This window comes from Anomaloglossus baeobatrachus, chromosome 8 (assembly GCF_048569485.1).
Source record: "Anomaloglossus baeobatrachus isolate aAnoBae1 chromosome 8, aAnoBae1.hap1, whole genome shotgun sequence".
Lineage (NCBI taxonomy): Eukaryota > Metazoa > Chordata > Amphibia > Anura > Aromobatidae > Anomaloglossus > Anomaloglossus baeobatrachus.
The window spans coordinates 67,217,557-67,241,340 of record NC_134360.1 but is presented as its reverse complement, the minus strand read 5'-3'; the positions used below and the strand labels follow the sequence as shown (position 1 = coordinate 67,241,340).

The following is a 23,784-nucleotide window of genomic DNA, read 5'->3' as shown; positions in this document are numbered from 1 at the left end:
TAGTCAGTGAAGCGTTGACAGGGGAAGCTTGCAGCTCCCCAGAGAAAGTGGTAGCCGGGGTTGGGGCCCTGGACTACCGGACTAGGTGGCTGTGAGGGCCACAGGCGATGGAGATCCGGCAGCGGGCGACCTGAGGCAATCGGGACAGGGTTGTAGCCCGCCGGTGTCGGGAGAAGGACCCAATTCGGAGGCCGTTCAAACGGACTAACAATAAGGAATAACGTTTGGAACACCATTCTAAGTCTGAACTGGGTGCAAAAACCTAAAAAAACATCACTATGGGGAGATAAGGTATGCACACCAGTGACTATGTAAGGGGAATACATGAAATAGCAGAAACTGCTATGTGAATACTGACTTGAAAAATCCAATAGCTATACGTAAGAGTGAAAATGTGAAAAATGGAACCTGCATTACTGCCATGGACATATGAATCAAGAGAAATTTAGCTACTGAATTGATCAATGCAATAGAGCCCCAACACTACGCCAAAGTATTTCTCTACGTTGGGGTCCCTAGCTTGTGTGTGTCCTCTCATGCAGTTAAAAAACTTACCGTGTATGGGAAGCTGAGACCCAAACGTTATTCCTTATTGTTAGTAGTTTTTCGTTTGTGAACCCTCCCCAACCACACCTAATGCCAATCCATATCATACGCATAAATAGCCTGGGTCTCAGCTTCCCACACACGGTAAGTTTTTTAACTGCATGAGAGGACACACACAAGCTAGGGACCCCAACGTAGAGAAATACTTTGGCGTAGTGTTGGGGCTCTATTGCATTGATCAATTCAGTAGCTAAATTTCTCTTGATTCATATGTTCATGGCAGTAATGCAGATTCCATTTTTCACATTTTCACTCTTACATATAGCTATTGGATTTTTCAAGTCAGTATTCACATAGCAGTTCAAACGGACTAGTCCAGACAAGAGAGAGACAGACAGAGAGTGTGGAAGGAAGGGCTCCTGGCTGTACATCTGGGTGTGGGACCCGAAGACACCTGCCAACGGTGACCGGCCATTTTGCAAGTTGGTTTACAAAGGACTCTGTGTTTTCTGACCACACACATCAGCCTAGCTTCATCCAACACCAGGACAAGCGAACTGTGAGTTTCCTGCGCCCTGCCACCACCACAACTCCCAATTGGGCCCTGGGACTACCACTCCCCTACCCGTGGAGGGGATCCCACCTTGCTTCCCCACACCATCAGTCCCGGGATTGGTCCCCAGAGGCAGCGGCGGTGCCACCATCCCATCACCGCAACCCATGGGTGGCGTCACAGACAATCCCCCTTTACATATTCCCCTTTTGTTGTGGAGCCTGGGATCACAGACCGGGTCACGCCACCGTGATACCTCTAGATGTGACCCCATTGGCCCAGCTCTGAGTACCCCCTATCCCTGGGCGACATATACCGACTTCTTCCTGTACCACTGCTTGAAGAAGTTGTCTTCCAGAAACTGGCAGTAGGTCAGCTAGTTGAGCTTCACTCCATCCTCAACCCGAAAAGGTCCCACAAGTTCATCTTTGATGATACCTGCCCATACCAGTACCCCACCTCCACCTTGCTGGCGTCTGGGTCGGAGTGGAGCTCTCTGCCCTTTACTGATCCAGCCTCTGGCCCATCCATCTGGCCCATCAAGAGTCACTCTCATTTCATCAGTCCATAAAACCTTTGAAAAATCATTCTTAAGATATTTCTTGGCCCAGTCTTGACATTTTATCTTATGTTTCTTGTTCAAAGGTAGTTGTTTTTCAGTCTTCCTTACCTGGGCCATGTCCCTTTTCTCATCATCTTGGTTGATCCATGCCCACTCGTTAGCTCTCATGTGTGAAGGCTGACCGGAATACTGCCTTCTGCTGCTCACTAAGCCTTGCTAACTCATGTAATTTGGAGTTCCAGCACTTGGTCACATTGCACACCAGTTGGTGAGCTTGCACTTGCAAAGACCCCGGATCAAGTCCCTGGGCATGTTGAGGTATGAAGATGTTGTTCACACTGCTGTCCAATACTGATCTAATACTGGAAATACCAGGAGTGTTAAGGTAAGAAGAGGCTGCCCACACTGCTGTCCACCCTGTCTATCTGAGCTAATATTGGAGATACCAGGAGTACTGAGGTAAGAAGAGGTTGCTCAAATTGATATCCACCCGGTCTATCTTATCTAACAATGGAGATACCACAAGTACTGAGGTAAGAAGAGGCTGCTCACACTTTTATCCACCCTGTCTATGTGATCTAATACTAGAGATACCAGGAGTGCTGAGGTAAGAAGAGGCTTATCACCCTGATGTCAACCCTTTCTTTCTGAATGTTGGATAGTTGCTGTAACTTGAAGATAATTTAACAGTATGTGGTATAGGTTATAACTAAGTCACAGCAGTGGAGCTCCCTACTGCACATTCTCTCAGGCACTTGTCCTATTAACATTGTAGGTCAGGTTTCTGTCTCTATAACAAGACATTAGCTTTTTTTAACTCCCTAGACTAAACAAATGTGATTTCCTATATAACCGCTAATTAGTATAAACCAGTTCTTCACCTTCCTCCTGACCAGGCCAAATTTTTCAAATCTTATGTGTCACTTTATATAGTAATAACTTTGGAATGTTTGTAAATATCTCAATGATTGTGAGACTGCTTTTTTTATTGACACATTGTACTTTGTAAGTAATAAAAGTTGGTTGATTTGCGTTTATTTATAAAAAAAAATCTGAAATTTGATGACAATTTGTAAAAGTTAGCAATTTTTGAACTTTACATTTTTATGCCCTTTAAAACAAATTAAGAATTTCTTCTGAGGATGCAAATACAGCATATGTGGTAAAAAACTTCAGGCACATGGCAGTGCTCAAAAGGTAAGGAGCGCTATTTGACTTTTAGAGCGCAAATTCGGCTGCAGGTGCCATGTTGCATTTGCAGAGTCTGAGGCACCAAAAGAATTCCCCCATAAGTGACCCATCAAGAAATAAATACACAAATGTTGTGAGCACCATGCACCCAAAGGTGCTTCACGTAATTTTGAAGGTTTGGGCTGTAATGAAAAATTTCTTTTTTTCCACTAAAATGTTGCTTCAGCCCAAAATATTTCATTTTCGCAAATGGAAGAAGAAACTGGACCCAACTCTTTGTTTAATCATTTCTTCCGAGTACGTTAATAGGCTTGGATGGGGAGGTATGCTATTTAACATTTGGTGCAAAATTTGGTTGAAAAAGATTGTGAGCATCCTTTTGTTTTTTATTCCTTCTGGAGTTTGTGGTCTGTATTTGGTCTTCGGGTTCCTTCATTAGTCGGTATTCGGTCTTTGTGTTCCTTCTGCAGTTGGTGCTGTAAGCCACTTCGCTGCTGACACAACTAATCCCTTCCGACTCTTGGCACCAACTCTTCCTCTTCTTGGCTCTCCTGAGCTGTTATAATTAACAACTGAACCACAACTACCCCCTGACCCAGCATTGCTTTTAAACTCTTCCCTCGAGGAAACACACACACTCCACTCATTAGTTCCTATCTGTTCTTTCCAACCAGCAGATAGCAGTATTCTCTTGTGGATGCTGTGAAATGTTGGTTCGATGAGTCTTTTGTTCACACCCCCTTATAACAGCATTTTGGATACTATGTCCCTCAAGAAATACAGTATGAGTGTGGTGAACATGCTAATCCCAAAGGTGATTCACAGACTTGTACAATGCAGATCCTTACTGTACAACATTTAGAAAAATATACTCATTAGAGATGAGTGGATCTTTTGAAATTCAAATTTCCTGACTTTGCCGATTTTTCCCCAGAAATTTACTTTGCAGCTAATAAATTTCAATACTGGAAAGCTTGGAAAATAGAGGAAGAAATCCCCACTGACCATAAGAGCTTACACTCTATAATACAGAGAGAGAGAGAGAGAAAGTATCCTGCTGTACATAAGAGCTTACACTCTTCAAGAAAGAGAAAAAGGACCCCACTAACCATAAGAGCTTACACGCTACAAGATAGAGAGAGAGAGAGAGAAAGTACCCTGCTGACCATAGGAGCTTACACTCTTCAGGAAAGAGAAAAAGGACCCCACTAACCATAAGAGCTTACACGCTACGCTACGAGACAGAGAGAGAAAGTATCCTGCTGACCATAGGAGCTTACACTCTTCAGGAAAGAGAGAAAGGACCCCAATGACCATAAGAGCTTACACGCTACAAGATAGAGAGAGAAAGTATCCTGCTGACCATAGGAGCTTACACTCTTCAGGAAAGAGAGAAAGGACCCCAATGACCATAAGAGCTTACACTCTATAGGCGATATGGAGAAAAAAAACTGTGGAAGGAGAAGCGCAATAGGGTCTTACCACAATTAAAATTGGGAGAGTAATAGGATTACAACTCACCTGAGGAGGTTGTGAGAGTCACAACCCCTGTATTAGCCACTGGATGTATAGGTGAATAGCTCCAGCCCCGAAAGGAGTAGATAGAACATATTAAAGGAAACCAGGAGTTCAGCTGCGCTGTCACCACAATAGGATGTTTTATTAATTTATGTCTTTATTCTTTCATGTACTGGTCAACGCGTTTCAGGACAACAGCAAGAAAAACATAAATTAAATCTTTCATTTATGGTTTTACTGAACTACTGGTTTCCTTTAATACGTTCTATCTACTCTATAGGAGAAAGAGAGGACCCTGCTGACCATAAGAGGTTACACTCTACAGGAGAGAGTGAGAGGACCTCACTGACCATAAGACCCTACACTCTACAAGAGAGAGAGGAGGACCCTGCTGACCATAAGAGCTTACACTCTACAGGAGAGAGAGGAAACCGCTGATCATAAGAGCTTACACTCTACAGGAGAGAGAGGAAACCGCTGACCATAAGAGCTTACACTCTACAGGAGATAGAGGACTCCGCTGAACATAAGAGCTTACACTCTACAGGAGAGAGAGAGAGAGAGAGAGGAGCTTACACACTACAGAAGAGAGTGACTTAACCAGTGACCTTGGAGATGTAAGATGTTCTTCACTGAGAATGGTCTGATAACCTACTAGCTGTAGTGCGTTATGAGGAAACCTGTATGGCCAAGTGAGAAGAGATGAGCACAGTCTCTGATGCTTCAGCAGTGTGGTAAATTGTACCAGGTCACTTTTCTTTTTGATGGACTGTAAATTGATTGCCAAAGTGTTTGAATTCACATGAGACTATGAATTTCAGAAAATTTTACTCAAGCTTGATCTCCTGTAGATCGATCCATTCATCTCTAATACTTAGGCCAGCGTCACACGGTACGATATATCGGGCGATATGTCGTCGGAGTCACGTCGTTAGTGACGCACATCCGGCATCGTTAGACATATCGTACCGTGTGACAGCTACAAACGACTGTGAACGAGCAAAAATACTCACCTTATCGTTGCTCGTTGACACATCGTTCATTTTCAAAATGTCGGTCCTCCTTCTGTGCTCCGGTTGTTCATCGTTCCCATGGCAGCACACGTCGCTCCGTGTGACACTTCGGGAACGACGAACACAGCTTACCTGCATCCCACTGGCAATGTGGAAGGAAGGAGGTGAGCGGGATGTTATGTCCCACTCATCCCCGCCCCTCCGCTTCTATGGCCGGCCGCTGTGTGACGTTGCTGTGACGCCGAACGTCCCTCCCCCTTCAGGAAGAGGATGTTCGCCGCCCACAGCGACGTTGTCCGGGAGGTAAGTGCATGTGACAGGGGGCTAACGACTTTGTGCGCCACGGGCAACTAATTGCCCGTGACGCACAAACGACGGGGGCGGGTGCGTTCGCTCGTGCAATCGCACGATAGATCGTACCGTGTGACGCCGGCCTTACCAAGAACACACTACATAGGTGAACATGCCGGATAATATGAGAGACTTGTTTACAAACATAAATGTTGGCTTCAGCCTTTTTTTATCCCCTGAATCCATTTCTACTGAAACAAGAGATATTCTGACTAGTGACATCCCATATTTTGTGTAAATCTTTATTGTGATGTAGTACAGGGATATTTTTTAATAACGTCCATAATTCTGTTTAACCTGTGTGATTTGAGAAGCTGATGTGATCCTATGCTTTCTCTAAGCAAAATTACATTCAGAATCCAATTTGGAATGCCCCTTGAGGTGAAACCATTAACCATAAGCTCTAACTAATGATGATAATCCGTTTATCCTGAGTAATTTTGCTTATCCCTGGTTATCTATCCATCTGGCAATGCCTTGATGATATGCCCCAGGTGACAGCTCCTAGCTCTGAGAGTGATGTTAGCAGCCATCGGCTCCTGAGATGTAATTGTCTTGTTCTGGTGTGGAAGAAAGAGATCTGCACATGATGCGGGATCCAAAACAATTCTGAGGAACATCAAATATGAAAGATGTGTTGAGAAACTCAATAAATACTTGAATAGTATTGGTATCTCCATCCAAAGGGCTCCATGCATGCCCATACAAATTTAAACAGTAGAATTAAGCAGTCGTGCACAATGGTACTGTCTACGGGATAGCGGGGAACCGGGGCTCCTAGGCTGACCTCAAGCTAGGAGGCCCTTTGCTATCCCTAACCTCAGGGATACTCCTAATGATGGAGAGGCCTACAGTGCCTTACAAAAGTATTCGGCCCCCTTGAATTTTTCAACCTTTTCCCACATTTCAGGCTTCAAACATAAAGATAAAAATGTTAAATTGTATGGTGAAGAATCAACAACAAGTGGACACAATTGTGAAGTTGAACGAAATTTATTGCTTATTTTAGATTTTTGTAAAAAATAATAAACTGAAAATTGGAGCGTGCAATATTATTCGTCCCCTTTAAGTTAATACTTTGTAGCGCCACCTTTTGCTGCGATTACAGCTGCAGTCGCTTGGGGTATGTGTCTATCAGTTTTGCACATCGAGAGACTGAAATTCTTGCCCATTCTTCCTTTATAAACAGCTGCAGCTGAGTGAGGTTGGATGGAGGCGTTTGTGAACAGCAGTTTTCAGCTCTTTCCACAGATTCCCGATTGGATTCAGGTCTGGACTGTGACTTGGCCATTCTAACACCTGGATACGTTTTGTTTGTGAACCATTCCATTGTAGATTTTGCTTTATGTTTGGGATCATTGTCTTGTTGGAAGACACATCTCTGTCCCAGTCTCAGGTCTTTTGCAGATTCCAACAGGTTTTCTTCAAGAATGGTTCTGTATTTGGCTCCATCCATCTTCCCATCAATTTTAACCATCTTCCCTGTCCCTGCTGAAGTAAAGCAGGCTCAAACCATGATGCTGACACCACCATGTTTGACAGTGGGGATGGTGGGTTCAGGATAATGAGTTGTGTTGCTTTTACACCAAACATATCGTTTGGCATTGTGCCCAAAAAGTTCGATTTTGGTTTCATCTGACCAAAGCACCTTCTTCCACATGTTTGGTGTGTGTCTCCCAGGTGGCTTGTGGCAAACTTTAAACAACACTTTTTATGGATATCTTTGAGAAATGGGTTTTTTCTTGCCACTCTTCTATAAAGGCCAGATTTGTGCAGTGTACGACTGATTGTTGTCCTATGGACAGACTCTCCCACCTCAGCTGTAGATCTCTGCAGATCATCCAGAGTGATCATGGGCCTCTTGGCTGCATCTCTGACCAGTCTTCTCCTTGTTTGAAATGAAAGTTTGGAGTGGACAGCCGGGTCTTGGTAGATTTGCAGTGGTATGATACTCCTTCCATTTCAATATGATCGCTTGCACAGTGCTTCTTGGGATGTTTAAAGTTTTGGAAATCTTTTTGCAACCAAATCCAGCTTTAAACTTCTTCACAACAGTATCACAGACCTGCCTGTTGTGTTCCTTGGTCTTCATGATGCTCTCTGCGCTTTAAACAAAACACTGAGCCTATCACAGAGCAGGTGCATTTATACGGAGACTAGATTACACACAGGTGGCTTATATTTATCATCATTAGTCATTTAGGACAACATTGGATTATTCAGAGCTCCTCAGTGAACTTCTGGAGTGAGTTTTCTGCACTGAAAGTAAAGGGGATGAATAACATTGCACGCCCCAATTTTCAGTTATTATTTTTTACAAAAATTTAAAATAAGCAATAAATATCGTTCAACTTCACAATTATGTCCCACTTGATGATTCTTCGTCATAAAATTTAAAATTTTTATCTTTATTTTTTGTTGAAGCCTGAAATGTGGGAAAAGGTTGAAAAGTTCAAGAGGGCCGAATACTTTCGCAAGGCACTATAAGTCTCCTTCCTGGCCCTGCTCCTAACCAGTCCTTTTGCTCCCACATTGTGAACCCCCATATCCCGCACACCCATCTCACACAGTGCACTCAATACACCACGCACCTTGTACCCACCTTACCCCTCTCTCAAACACCCCTCTGTCACAGTCTGCGCCCGTCATATGCCATTCACCCTGCACCCCCATATCCCCCTGTTCCCTCATTACCTGTGACATGTGTCCACATCTCCTCCAGCTTCTTCTGTATCTCCTGCTGTTACCTGCCAGGCAAAACTCTGGTTCCTCCCACACAGGTCACAGGTGCATGACATCATAGCAGGTCCTTTACCAATAGCAGGCCAGGTATTGTCTTCCCTCTGGGCAGGAACAGATTAGTTCTTCTCTGCCCCTACAGCGAATTCCTCCAACTCAGCACTGGATAGCAGTAGCTCTGGGTGGACCCCTCCAGATCTGGGGCCCGGGGTGACCACCCCCTCTGCCCCCTGGTAACTACGCTACTGCTGGGATACCAAAGCTCAAAGACCAACACAGGATAAGGTATAGCTGACATGTCTAGAATAATTCATCCAGCAGAAATAGGAGGGGAGCAGATGTAATTGGCTTCCCCACCACATGTGATCACAGGAGCCTAACAAGCAGCCTAGCAGATAGTTATATGCTTAGTAATAATGTGGCGCCCTGGACAAGCCAGGGGCCACAGGTAACTACACCACCACACCCTACACCCCGATTAGGCACATCTAAGCCAGACACAAAACCCTTGTTGCCTTCCCCAGGGGCTGATGTCCACACCAGGGGGTGGAGCCAGACGGTTGGTCTCCACCCACCAAGGAGTTCACAGTCCTGGAGGAGGGAAAAAGAGCAGATTAGCTTGGACAGTGAAAGTGGAAGGAGGAAAAGTGAGGAGTAGTGAAGTGGCAAGAGAGCAGACTGAAGTGAGTCCGGGTGTGTGGCCCGGACGGAGCAGCAAGGTTGGCAGACGGTGGTGACCGTCTGCAGGAGTGGCCTATCGGAGTTTGCCGTAAGGACCGTGGACGGGCAGTGGCCCGGCGGTACCGGACCGGTACACAAGGAGAAGCCAGCACCATTTGCAGGGGCTTTTCGGACCCCGGCAAGGCTAGGAGTCGCCGTGAATTTGCCGAATCCGTTAGTGAAGGGGACCCCCTGGGTTTCTAAACAGTCAAGTCCCAACAGAAGGCAACCGTCCAACCGTGAAGGGGAGATACCGCCACCGCCAAGGGCAACCGTTTCGCAGGGCCAGCGCCTGCAGGCATAAGGGGCTCCTCCGGCCTACATCCAAGTCGGGGAGCGGGTTACCGGTGGGAACCCATCGGAATCAACATAGAACATAGGTGCAGGGAGAGACAGTCATCACTAACCTACGGGGAAGAAACAACCGCAGCCGTCTGGGGGACCCGTCCATCCAGCCGTGTGTTTTACCGAGAACTGTGTCATCGTCTCAGGCTGAGTGAGTACCCCCGTGCCGCACAGCGCTGCCCCTGCGACCCTGCACCTCACCAGGCCCCGCAACCCGCCTGCCATCATCCCTACCTACCCCATCACCGGGCCCCGGGACAACCAACCCCCTACCCACGGAGGGGAGAAATAACAACAAAGCTGCTCCCAGTCACCGCTCCCGGGATCCCCGTTCAGAGCAGCGGTGGTGTCACCAATATCACCAAAACCGTGGCGTCAAGGACAATATCCATAATCAAAACCCCCACAACCAATCATCCCCTTTTCACTCACGGACGAGGAGCGCCGCTCGAGTCCCCGGGATCCGGCCCACCACTCGAGCCACCACCGAGCAACAGCAGCCGCAGCAGTAGCGGCAGCCGGACCCGAGCAGTGGGAGAGCGCAGCGTCCCCTCCTCCGCCCGCGACAATAGTGTCATATATTGCCGTTTGGGGCCATTTGCTGGAATACCCACGGACGTAGGGAGTGGACTGTTTTTGCCTAAGTTATAAATAAAGAGAAGTCTTGTACTAAATTATGTTGAAGTGAATAACTACCAAATACTGCCTAAGAGACTTCTAAATGGATTGATGACCAAGTGGACAAATATTTACATGTACATACGAGTTGGCACAGTCCTAGTGCTTTCTTGGAAAAACTTTTTGTAGTTATTAACTATTTTTCCTTGAGCTCTCCAACCGGTTTAATAATATTACTAACTTCTATTAACTTTTACTAGATCGTGGTTGCCACCGGCCGGGGCCCCACGATCCTTTAGTCATATTGTGCATATATATTGTATATGTTTTGTCCATTTTATTTATTTGTAGACATTAGTCTCGTTCATTGTTAGGGATTAGGAGTATTGTAACCATTAAAATATATAAAAAATTATTTAAATTAATCTTCACTCTCTTATTATTCAGCGCTGGTTTGTGAGATTTCCCAATATGGAAGAAATCTCTACTTTATATCATTAAACCTTTCAGGCAATTTTTGGGGTGGTTTTTGCCTTAAAACCAGCTGCAGAATTATAAGTAAGTTTTCTGGGTCAAGCGCTCACTATTGTCTTAGGACACTTTTTAAAATATTTATCAGCCATTACTCCTATTAACAATAATGAAACCATATGCAATTAACAATTGCACTACCGATTGTTCAGATACATACAGTGCCAGTGATTGCTCCATATGTGTTGTTGATTGGCACTCATCTCATCCTCAGACCTTTGAAAGGTTATTCGTGAACCAAGTTCAATATAATTAATAGATCTTGGAATAATAAGTTCCACAATTGGATGAGTTAAAAAAATATTCTTGTGCTGAGATAATCTTATAATTGTGCTGTATAATAGCTTTGTCCATCAATGTAGAACTGCTGCAGCTCCTGGTCAGAGGAAGAAGCATAAGAGCGTATACAGACTACACATCTGGGGCTTGCAGCTGTTTCTTTGTGGAAGATAACATTTCCCTGTCTGTTTTATCACAGCAGAAAGTGCTTCTCCCATGTCTTCACCCTTCTGAACTCTTAAGTGTGCTTTACACGCTGCGATCTCGCTAGCGAGATAGCTAGCGAGCGTACCCGCCCCTGTCGGTTGTGTGTCACGGGCAAATCGCTCCCCGTGGCACACATCACTTACACCCGTCTCACGGACTTACCTTCCCTGCGACGTCGCTGTGGCAGGCAAACCGCCTCCTTTCTAAGCGGCGTCACAGCGACGTCACTAAGTGTGCCGCCCTGGCAAAACCAGGGTGTCACAAAGGTCTGCATCCATGTTTTTGGTGCAGATCTCACACTCCCTTGGGAAGTTTCCCACACACAGAAACACACCATCTGTCACGCTCCCCGGTTCAAGTGCCCCGCTCTCCGGTCCCCGTGGCCCGCTCCTCGGTTCCCGTGCCCCGCTCTCCGGTCCCCGACGGCGTCCCCTGCTCACCGCTCCGGTCCCTGCTTCCTCTCCCCCGCCTGCGCCCTCCATGTGTCCTGCTCCCCGCTCCCGGCGCTCCTCTGCGACGCAGGACACACTGCCGGGTACTCCTGCTTCTTCTGCACCGCTTCCTGCTCTGGCTTCTGGCACACGGGCCTCGCGCATGCGCATTAGGGCGCGCGCGCGGTCATTGACCCTCTCTTAAAGGGCCAGCGTCTAGAAACAGGATATTGCATAGACAGGTACAGGGTATAAGAGGATTCTCTTTCCTGGTGGGTGGGGCCTGTTCTACGTGTTTAGTAAGCTAGGAGTTCAGGTCCCCGTATTGCTTTGTCCAGTATTAACCCCTGTCTGTCTCGCAGATCCTGTCCTGCCACGCCAGCCTGTCCTGACCACGTCCGCTCCAGTACTCCTGACGGTGACTGTCGGCTGATGTTCCAACACCTCTTCAGTTCTGCCAGTCTCTGGTGCCTGGCTCCGTTTGGGGACCTGTCATCTCGCTCAGCTGGTTCCGGATTCCGCCTGACCTTACAACCCGGCCTCGGACCCTGAGCCTCGTCACCCGGACTACCGTCTAGAACTCTGTGTTCCCAGGGACATCTACTTTCCAGCTCTCTATACAGACTGTCTTGCTACCAGTAGTGCTTCGGCTGCTGTGCATCAAGGCCCTCTGGCGGGGTGACCGGCCTGGCTGCCTCACCAGGGGAATCCGGTGTACGGTCCAGTGTTTCCACCACCCAGACGCAACAGCTAGAACAGGCCATGGATCCCGCTGAAGCACTAGCATCTCAGCTGGCTGGATTGCAGCAGGAACTCGGGCGACAACGTGAGACCCAATCCCGTATGCTGGCCTTCATGACCTCCGTGGATACCCGCCTCAATACGCTGCAAGCGACTACCACGTCTCTGGCGACTCAATCCACGTCCGCAGCTCCCGTGGCAGCTTCCTCGGATACTTCCAAACTCCGTTTGGCCTCACCACCCCGGTACGCCGAAGATCCCAAGACCTGCAGGGGATTCTTAAATCAGTGCTCCCTCCACTTCAAGCTGCTGCCGCACCTTTTTGCCTCTGACCAAGCCAAGGTGGCGTTCGTGATGTCCCATCTAGAGGGAGAGGCACTGGCCTGGATGAACCCCTTGTGGGAGAAGGAGGATCCGGTAACCACCAACATCCAGGAATTCCTGCAGGCTTTTCGTACTACCTTTGACGAGCCCGGACGCGCCTCCGCGTCCGCCTCATCGCTCCTCAGGCTACGTCAGGGGACTTTGACGGTGAGCCAGTATGCCATCCGCTTCCGCACCTTGGCCTCAGAATTAGGGTGGAACAATGAGGCCCTAACCGCCGCCTTTTGGGAAGGACTCTCGGGTCGTATTAAGGATGAGCTGGCTGGTTGTGACGTACCTTCCACCCTGGATGCCCTGATCGCTCTAGCGACCCGAGTGGATCTTCGCTTTCAGGAACGATCCAAAGAGGTGTCCCGCGAGAGGCGTCCGATACGGCACTCCTCCCCACCACTGAAGTCCACCGTTCGCCAGTCGGCGTCATCTGGCGTTTCTGCCCACGAGCCCATGCAGATTGACCGCCTGAGGCAGTCTGAGCAACGCCGAGCAGAACGACTAGCAAAGGGTCTCTGCTTCTACTGCGGAGATGGCACACACCTGCTACGCTCCTGTCCCGAGAAGGCGGGAAACTCCAAAACCTAGGCTTGGTAGGAGAGGCCACCCTAGGTGCTGGGACTCTCTCAGACTCCGTTACATGGACTGTTCAAGTGACTACAGAAGAGACCCGGTTCACGGCAGAGGCGTATCTCGATTACGGAGCAGCAGGCAACTTCATCCAGCAGGCTACGGTGGACAAGTACCAGGTGCCTGTTCTCCCACTAGAAAAACCCCTGGTGATTGCCTCTGTAGATGGGAGACCCCTCTCTGACACCGTCTCGTTGATCACCAAGCCTGTGGAATTACGGATCGGTGCCCTGCACACCGAGAAAATCACCTTCTACGTCCTCCCGCGCATGTCTCATCAGATCCTGCTGGGACTCCCATGATTACGGGCACACGAACCGTCGGTCAGCTGGTGTACAGGTGAAATTACCCGATGGGGCCCCTCGTGTCACGAGAGATGCCTGAAATCCATACAGCCCATCCGACGACCTCCGGTTCCAGAGTCTCTACCAGGACTGCCTTCTGCCTACTGGTCCTTCGTGGACGTTTTTGATAAAAAGGAGTCAGAGGTACTGCCGCCTCATCGTCCCTACGACTGTGCCATCGACTTATTGCCGGGAACTACACTTCCTAAAGGAAGGATATACCCCTTGTCCCCTGCTGAAACACGGGCCATGTCTGCCTTTATCACCGAGAGCCTGGCAAAGGGGTTCATTCGGAGATCTTCGTCCCCTGCCGGAGCAGGCTTCTTCTTCGTCAAGAAGAAAGAAGGTGATCTGCGCCCCTGCATTGACTACCGGGAATTAAACCAGATCACAGTGAAAAATAAATACCCTCTGCCGCTCATCCCCGAACTATTCGATCGGCTCCGAGGAGCTCGTGTATTCACCAAGTTGGATCTCCGTGGTGCCTATAACCTGGTTCGCATTCGCTCTGGAGACGAATGGAAGACCGCATTCAACACTCGGGATGGGCACTACGAGTATTGTGTAATGCCCTTTGGTCTGTTTAATGCTCCGGCAGTCTTCAAAGAACTAGTGAACGACGTGTTCAGAGACCTCCTCTATGTCTGTGTCGTCGTGTACCTAGACGATATCCTGGTCTTCTCTCCGGACCTACAGACCCACAGAGAGAACGTGCAGCTAGTACTACAAAGGCTTAGAGAAAACCGTCTGTACGCCAAGTACGAGAAGTGCGTCTTTGAACAGTCGTCCCTTCCCTTCCTGGGTTATGTAATCTCTGACACTGGCCTTCAGATGGACCCAGAGAAAGTCTCTTCCATCCTCAACTGGCCCCCTCCTTCCGGACTGAATGCCATCCAACGCTTCCTTGGCTTTGCTAACTATTATCGTCAATTCATCCCACACTTCTCTGCCCTGACTGCGCCCCTCTCTGCCTTGACCAAGAAGGGAGCTAATCCTAAGGACTGGCCACCTGCGGCCGACACCGCGTTCTGCTCTTTGAAACAGGCGTTTGCCTCTTCCCCGGTTCTCCATCGCCCTGAATTGAACCGACAGTTCACCTTGGAGGTGGATGCCTCCTCCTCAGGGGCCGGGGCAGTGCTAATGCAGAGATCCTCCACCGGGAGGATGGTCACTTGCGGATTCTTCTCCAAGAGCTTCTCGGCACCCGAACGCAACTACACCATCGGTGATCGAGAGCTACTGGCTATCAAGCTGGCCTTGGAGAAATGGCGCTACCTCCTGGAGGGAGCGGGGTATACCACGTGATCATCTACACGGACCACAAGAACCTGGAGTACCTACGGTCAGCCCAAAGACTGAATCCGCGACAAGCCCGCTGGTCCTTGTTTTTTGCTCGGTTCGATTTCCAACTTCATTTTCGGCCCGCGGATAAGAACGTGCGGGCAGACGCCTTGTCCAGGTCCTTCGTGCCCATGGACCAGGAGGAGGAGATGTTCCAGCCCATCATCAGTCCCAGTAAAGTTATTCCGGTGGCCCCTGTCACTCTGGCTCAGATACCCCCTGGGAAGACCCATGTCTCGGATACCGACAAACAAAGAGTCCTACACTGGGGTCATGCCTCAAAAATCGCCGGCCATGCTGGTCAGAAGAAGACTTGGAGTGCGATTTTCCGTCACTATTGTTGGCCGTCCCTCCGTAAAGACGTCGCAACCTTCATCTCAGCCTGCCCATCCTGTGCCCGGAACAAGACGCCCATGCACCTGCCATACGGTCGTCTTCTGCCTCTGCCCATTCCCTCCGTTCCGTGGCAACACATTGCAATGGACTTTATTACAGACTTACCCTTGTCCTCCGGACACACGGTCATATGGGTTGTGGTGGAGCGTTTCTCAAAGATGGCTCACTTTGTTCCCATGGGCGGGCTACCCTCTGCCCAGGAGCTCGCTGACGCCTTCATACAACACATATTCCGATTGCATGGCTTTCCCGCACACATTGTGTTTGACAGAGGAACTCAGTTTACCTCGCGCTTCTGGAGGGCCCTCTGCAAACATCTGGGAGTATCTCTGGACTTTTCTTCGGCCTACCACCCTCAGTCGAATGGCCAAGTGGAACGAGTCAATCAGATCCTGATCTCCTTCCTGCGCCACTACGTCAACATCCATCACGACGATTGGTCCACACTCCTTCCTTGGGCTGAATTCTCCCATACCCAGCACATCAGCGAATCCACCTCCAGCTCTCCCTTCCATGTCGTTTACGGGCTTCAGCCTTCCGTCCCGTTACCAGTATCCTCGGCTTCAGATGTCCCTGCTGCTGATGCTCTAGTTCGGGACTTCTCAGCTATATGGAACTCTGTCAAGACTTCCCTTGAGCATGCTTCCTTGCAGATGAAGAGACACGCGGACAAGAGGCGCCTGGATCCCCCGTGTTTCTCTCCAGGTGATCTGGCCTGGCTTGCCTCCAAATATGTCCGATTGAAGCTACCATCGTACAAGTTGGGTCCTCGTTACATCGGGCAAGTTAAAGTTATCAGCAAGATCAATGCAGTCTCCTACAAGCTGTAGCTCCCGGCCACGATGCGGATACCCAACTCCTTCCATGTTTCCTTGCTCAAGCCGGTTGTCCTTGGTCCCTTCTCCGCTGGTGCCAGTACTGCTCCTCCTCCCATCACTGACGATGACATCTATGCGGTAAGGGATATCGTGGCCATGAAGACCGTGCGAGGTTGACAATTTTTCCTGGTGGACTGGGCGGGTTATGGCCCCGAGGATAGGTCCTGGGAGCCCCGGGAGAATGTTAGCACTCCTCTTATACGTGCCTTCCTGTCCTGGTTGCGGGGAGGGGGGCGTGGGGGAGGGGGTACTGTCACGCTCCCCGGTTCCCATGCCCCGCTCTCCGGTCCCCGTGGCCCGCGCCCGCTCTCCAGTCCCCGACGGCGTCCCCTGCTCACCGCTCCGGTCCCTGCTTCCTCTCCCTCGCCTGCGCCCTCCATGTGTCCTGCTCCCCGCTCCCGGCGCTCCTCTGCGACGCAGGACACACTTCCGGGTACTCCTGCTTCTTCTGCACCGCTTCCTGCTCTGGCTTCTGGCACACGGGCCTCGCGCATGCGCATTAGGGCGCGCGCGCGGTCATTGACCCTCTCTTAAAGGGCCAGCGTCTAGAAACAGGATATTGCATAGACAGGTACAGGGTATAAGAGGATTCTCTTTCCTGGTGGGCGGGGCCTGTTCTACGTGTTTAGTAAGCTAGGAGTTCAGGTCCCCGTATTGCTTTGTCCAGTATTAACCTCTGTCTGTCTCGCAGAGCCTGTCCTGCCACGCCAGCCGGTCCTGACCACATCCGCTCCAGTACTCCTGACGGTGACTGTCGGCTGATATTCCACCACCTCTTCAGTTCCGCCAGTCTCCGGTCCCTGGCCCCATTTGGTGACCTGTCATCTCGCTCAGCTGGTTCCGGATTCCGCCTGACCTTACAACCCAGCCTCGGACCCTGAGCCTCATCACCCGGACTACCGTCTAGAACTCTGTGTTCCCAGGGACATCTACTTTCCAGCTCTCTATACAGACTGTCTTGCTACCAGTAGTGCTTCGGCTGCCGTGCATCAAGGCCCTCTGGCGGGGTGACCGGCCTGGCTGCCTCACCAGGGGAATCCGGTGTACGGTCCAGTGTTTCCACCACCCGGACGCAACACCATCCAATCAGGTCCCACTCACCCCCTCCCCAGGAAAAGGGAGGGGCGGGAGGAGCTTAGAAAGAGCAGAGCAGGGTTGAGTTTAGAGTCAGTCTGCAGGAGGAGAGAGCTCTGGACGCAGCTCCGTTGGGAGCAGAGGAGAAGTGGTAGTAAGGGCCTCAGGAGCAGACCAGCCACTTGTGGGGACCCGGAGTGGACTGGGCCAGGGTAGTGGCCCCCTCGGTGCCAGCTGTCAGGACCCAGTCCGGACCAGTGTGCAGAGCAGACACAGACCTCAGGCAGGAAAAGAGCACCTGAATCACAAACACGGGTGTGGGACCCATCCTCACAGCAGACGGCCGTGGGCACCAGTTACCAGCAACTTGGTTCAATTCTGGACTCGTGTCAGTTATTGCTTATACAGTGAATACTCCTGCACCACCCAGTCCACGCCGTGGACTTCACCCGTTATTCCCCAAACCACCACTCCCAATTGGGCCCCGGGACTACAACTCCCCTACCCGTGGAGAGGATCCCACCTTGCTGCCCCCACACCATCAGTCCCGGGCACGGTCCCCAGAGGCAGCGGCGGTGCCACCACCTTATCACCGCAACCCACGGGTGGCGTCACGGACAATTTCCCCTACTTAATCCCCCTTTTTATTGTGGAGCCTGGGATCACAGACCGGGTCGCGCCACCGAGATACTTACTGAAGTGACCCTTGGCCCAGATCTGAGTACCCCTATCCCCCGGGCCACACATAAGCAGCCGCCCAATAGAAGCGGAGGGGCGGAGATGAGAAAGACGTAACATCCCGCCCACCTCCTTCCTTCCTCATTGCGGGCGGCCGCAGGTACGAGGTTGTTCCTCGTTCCTGCGGTGTCACACATAGCGATGTGTGCTGCCGCAGGAACGACGAACAACCTGCGTCCTGCAACAGCAATGATATTTGGGAATAGAACGACGCATCAACGATCAATGATAAGGTAAATAATTTTGATCGTTAACGATCGTTCCTGCGTTTCACAAGCAACGACGTAGCTAATGAGGCCGGGTGTGTGTCACGAATTCCGTGACCCAAACGACATCTCGTTAGCGATGTCGTTGTGTGTAAAGCGGCCTTTATCATTAATCAAGTCAGTGACATAAGAGCTAAGCAGCTGGCAGAGTTCCTACATCACTGTCTTACCTTATGATAAGCCATGGATGCTACTCACAGTAGCACAAGCAACATGGCGCCTGGCGTTGCCATATTGAAAAACACCTCTTGGGACACTTTGGTGAATTTGCCGTACCAGTGATTCTACAACCAAATGAATGTAATACCAAGCTGTTATTTTACCTGGAAGAAATAATAGAGGGGTCCAGTATGATTTTCCTAAGGGAAGGTCTCTTCTTGGCGTTGCCTACATGGTCTTATCAGACTTAAAGAATGGCACGCAGTGATCTGTTTTGTAGTGCAGCTGAAATTGTACATTACATACCAAGCCTAGTGTATCAATTATGTGGGCACAAACCACCAGAAGGCGTTTGCACCAAACTGGGCCACAAATTAAACGTCCAGCTACAGATTCTACATTGACCTCACGCCACTGATCTCAAAAGCTATCTTGGTGCATGGCAAGATGGCATTGCAGGCTGGAATGGAAGTCTCTCCTCTTCAGTGATGAGCAACTTGTGTGGTCTAAACATTGTGGTGAAAGCTATTACGGTACTAACACGCAGTTACTTAATTTCAGAGTTTTTTCCAATTTTATGCAAATAAACTATATTTTCTATATAAATATATAAATATTACTACATCTGACTGTCTCAGCTCTGCTACATCTGACCATCTCAGCTACTTTGGATCGTTGTTACAAAGTTACAAATACAATGAAACAGATATGTTACAATTTGATTGTACTGTTAACCATGTAATCCTCAATTCTCACAGAATTAATAAAGGGAACCTGTCACTAGATTTGGCCCCTGTAAGCTGCGGCCACTACCAGTGAGCTCTTATATACACCATTACAGAATACTGTATATAAGAACCCAGGCCGATCTGTAGAACGCAAAAAACGCCTTTCTAATACTCATCTAGGGGGCGGTCCGGTCCAATGAGTGTTGCTGCTCTTGTTCCTCCATCTTCTGCTTAACAGTGAGGCCTCCGTTGCACTCCTGCGCATGCAGGCAGATCCAAGTACTATAGTGCGCATGTGCTGGCAGTCTTTGACCTTTCTTCACACCTGCGCATTTGACTCGCCCACCCCAGGGCTATGGGACACCCGGTGCCGTGGCCCTGGTGGGATCAATTAATATGGCTGGAGGTGATTAAAGTTTATAGTTGTCGTGACGCCACCTGTGGTTTGCGGCTATTAAGCCGCCACTGCTGTATGGGGCCTCCGGGGCTGTTGGAATGGCAGCTAGGATGGTCCTGCTCCCCACAGGTGGAGCGGTACCCCGGGGCAACAGTTGGTGTTCATGAGAGTCTATGGTGTGAATAACACGGTGCAGGGCCGACAGGCAGTGAAAGAAACAGGCACAAACAGTAGTCTCTTTACCTTCTCCTCTTTTACTCGGCAGCAGTTTAGTCCAGGGAGACCATCACAGATGGTAAAGATGGTCCGGCCGGCCTGGAAGTGCCTGGGGGTGATCTTTGGCCAGTTGAGTATGAGGCCTACTCCCTAATCTTTCTTTTCTTCTATAGGACCCTGCACTCTGAATTTAGCAAAGGCCCTCCTGCTGCTGGGACCAGTGGTTCGTCCCTTTTTCTGTGTGGTAGACTGCGCAGGCCCTCTCTGGTGCTTCTCTGCTGGAGTCCACACCGGGCCCTTGGGATGCAGCTGTACCTTCGGATTGCTTCTGGGCCAGGGGGCTTGCAGCTCTCCTGCCCTCCGGATTCGGCTACCAGGGAAGGATTTTATACCCTGGCAACCACAGACTCCGATGTCCGAGTCTCTTCTGTGCCTCTCTGCACTTCTTGCTTCACTGGGCCAAGCTATTCCAGCTCTAGGCCCCAGTTCCACAATGCAGCACTACTCTGTGTCTGCTCTCTTTGCTTCCTTTCTACAGACTGCACACTACTTCCTCCCTCAGGTCAGACTTAAGGAATGCTCCCTGGAATTCTAGGTTCAGAGCTCCACCTGCTGGCCGGAGGGAGAACTGCGTTGGATGTTAAACTTACTGGCCAATAGATCTCCCAATTACCTCCAGGCTCAGCATTAACCCTTTGGGAGGGCAATGCTGTTGTGGCGACCAGGTCCTGGGGCGCCACACATTACAGTACTTTGCTCTGCCCTCAGCAGGGCACATCATAGTGCGCCTGCGCAAAAGGGCAATGGAGGCCTCTGTGTGAATGATGCAGGATGAGTCATGCACATAGGGCTGGGCAGGATGACAGTGATCGCACAGGACAGAGGAGGAACCGGACCAAGAGTAGCGACACCCGGACCGCCCCCTGGAGCAGTATAATAAGGCTATGTGCGCACGTAGCGTTCTGTCCCTGCAGAAATTCCTGCAGCAATTTGAACAGCACACGTGAGCTTCACATCGCTGCAGAAAGAGTCGGAATGAAAAAAAAAAGGCGATTCCATGCGCTCTGAGTGCAGCCCCTCCCATAGACAGAGCGGGGACTGCATGCAGAGCGCAGGAAAGAAATGACATGTCACTTCTTAGAACGCAGCGCTTCGGGCAGCAGCCGAAGCGCTGCGTTCTAATACGCCACGTGCGCTCGGCTCCTGCATAATCTTCATAGATTATGCTGGGGACGCAGGACGCATGCAGTTACGCTGCGGTGCAGATCACAGCGTAACTGCATGCAAATACGCAACGTGCGCACATAGCCTAAAGGTGTTTTATATGTTATACAGGAACGGCCTGGGCTCTTATATACAGTGTTAGCAGCGGGTTAATCAGCGTGATGTCCAAAGCAAGCAACAGAGAATATTCATTTATTGAGAATTAAGAACATCCAGCTTACAACATGAGAATAGGATCAGTCTGGTTTCTTCGAGAGGGAGAGAGAAATCTGCTGTGACCTTCAGCTTCCAGCTCCATACTAGAATGAATGCACTGGGAGAAGAAGGAGGAACATCCTGTCTGTGAATGAGGACCTTTTTTTTTTTTTTTAACTTTGTTAACATCATGCATTAGGCCAACATACAGTATTCTGGAATGCTGTGTATAAGAACTCACTGGTGGTGGCCACAGCTCATCATAAGGGAAAATCCCGGTGACAGGTTCCCTTTAAACATGAATGTGACTGGTGTTAAAATACTGGAAAAAAATTCTTACACATACGACTGAATTTCCAGTTGTCAACAGGTCTGTAAATATGAAGAGTAGAAAAAGAGCGATCTGGTGGAAGGGGAGGATTAGTCTGACTTGTGCCATCACTTCCTATAACGCTCCTTCTGCTTTTGTTCACAATTTATTCTATACACTTCCTTCTTTGACAGAGACGAGAGTGAACCTGTCGTGGCGTCCTCAGACAGTGGGACAGGTGAGAGGCAGGAGCAGCATGGGACTATAGAGTTTTCGGCTTGGAGGTGGGACCCGGGGGTAATCTATTTGCAGGTCGTATGGTTGATCCATGTAAAGTGTATTTTCTATGACAGATTAGCAGCCGATGATGTCTATTCTGTGTGCGATGTGCACAGCCGTGACAGTTTCATGCTCCTGTGAAGTAAGAGGAAGATTACAAGGCGACTTCCTTATGCATTACAAGATGAATGGAGAAATACTTAGAAATCTGATACTTTTGAAAGTGTAACTATGAAACTCAAGTGATTGCTAAAATATAAATCTGGAAGACACTTGTTGATCTGCACTCGGCCAATATGATGAGGTGCTGGTCCCAATATACCAGGTAGACAATTTCACTGCACATTCGAATGGATTGATGCAGAACTTGGGTTTTGTATACAGTGTAATATGGAGAGAATCACTGCACATTCTTATTTCAATATGCAAAGTCTTTAATTGTAGACTTCATTCATACAAAATTGGTGGAGGCGTCAGGGAACAACGTTCCGACTTAATCGGTCTTGATCCCAGTGTCACTTTAACAAATGTGCAGTGCTGCTGGCTCTCCAGTGCCTACACCAGGCTTAGGCACGGGAGAGCCAGCAGTACTTCATTTTTATTTTCTTTGTCTCTTCTTCAGTGACCCGAATGGGTTGAAATGTTCTCCAGTTTGTTGCAATCATTCCTGTACCTAAATTCATGTCCATATGAATGTGTACCGCCCCGGGCTTGGCTGCAACCGAGCCGCTCGGATCCGGGCTCGCTGGTGGGTGGCTCGAGCGTCTCCGGACCCAGGGGCCCTGTAATCACTCCGATCTGAAAGGGGGGCTGGCGTTTTGGGGGACGTAGGTTTACGGCTGGAGCCGTGGTTAAGTTCGTGACGCCACCCATGGGATGTGGTGAAGGTGGACACCACCGCTGCAGTTGTAGGGGCACCCGGGGGAGATGTTATGCAGCAAGTTGTTAACCCCTCCGTGGGCAGGGATGGTGGCCCGGGACCCGTTGGGGGTTGTTTGGCGGTGCAGGGAGATGGGCGGCCGGAGGGCACTGGTGTACTCACGATTAGAAACACACACAAGTCTCTGGTAAACCAAGTTGATGGTGGTCGGTGCCCACAGACGGCTGCGTCCGGTCCCCCACCCAGTTGGTGGTCTCTGCCTTTCTCCTGCACCATGTGGTGTGTATGTGGGCTACCTGCGCTTCAGCGTCGGAAGTCCGCTCCCCGGCTTTGTGGATGTCGGGAGAGCCCTTTTGCCTGCAGACGCCGGCCCGTGGGATCTCTCTGCCTGTGCGATGGCTTTCTATCCCCATCGTTGGGCTGTTGTCTTCAGTCGGGACTTTGGATGGGAAAGGACCTATAGTCCAGACCGCAATCAGTTAATTAACTCAGTCCAGTGGGTTCTGGACCTCGTTTCAGTGTCTGAGTACCCCTCTTTGTGCTCCAGTTTCCGAGTCGGTTCCCCGGGTTGGTACCGGCGGGCCACTACCCTTTCCCGGTCCACCACGGTTCCACCGAGCCATCTTCCCGGCTCCTGCAGGCTAAGGCTACCGTCTGTCTCCTAGCCAAAGGTACCCAGACTCCAACCCTGGCACCTGTCAGACTGCTGCAGACCTGCTACACAGGCCTGCTTCCACTTTCCTTCACCTCCTAAACTGATCTGCAACTAAACTCAACTTTCTCCCGCCTCAGGCCCTCTGAACTCCTTGGTGGGCGTGGACAACCGCCTGGCTCCGCCCCCTGGTGTGTCCATCAAGCTCTGAGAGGGGTGACTAGGTTTTAATGGTTGGCTGATGACACCGTTTTAAGGGACAGGTGTTGTGCGGGGCGCTAACTGTGACTACCTGGCTAGTCCAGGGCGTCACAAATGTCTACACTGTAAATGAAACCCAAATTCTATATCGATCCA

General features: G+C 49.8%; 2 protein-coding genes across 2 annotated transcripts in view; one reads left to right on the top strand and one right to left on the bottom strand.

The window, feature by feature from the left end:
• Window positions 1-23,784, bottom strand: part of PVALB (parvalbumin) — a 219,154-nt gene that overhangs the window by 152,032 nt on the left and 43,338 nt on the right. The gene's annotated exons all lie outside the window — the stretch shown is intronic.
• NCF4 (neutrophil cytosolic factor 4) overlaps window positions 21,809-23,784 on the top strand; it is a 66,630-nt gene continuing 64,654 nt past the window's right edge. Inside the window, exon 1 of the mRNA XM_075321761.1 lies at window positions 21,809-21,854. The gene's annotated coding sequence lies outside the window, so the exon portion shown is untranslated. The remainder of the gene's footprint in view (window positions 21,855-23,784) is intronic.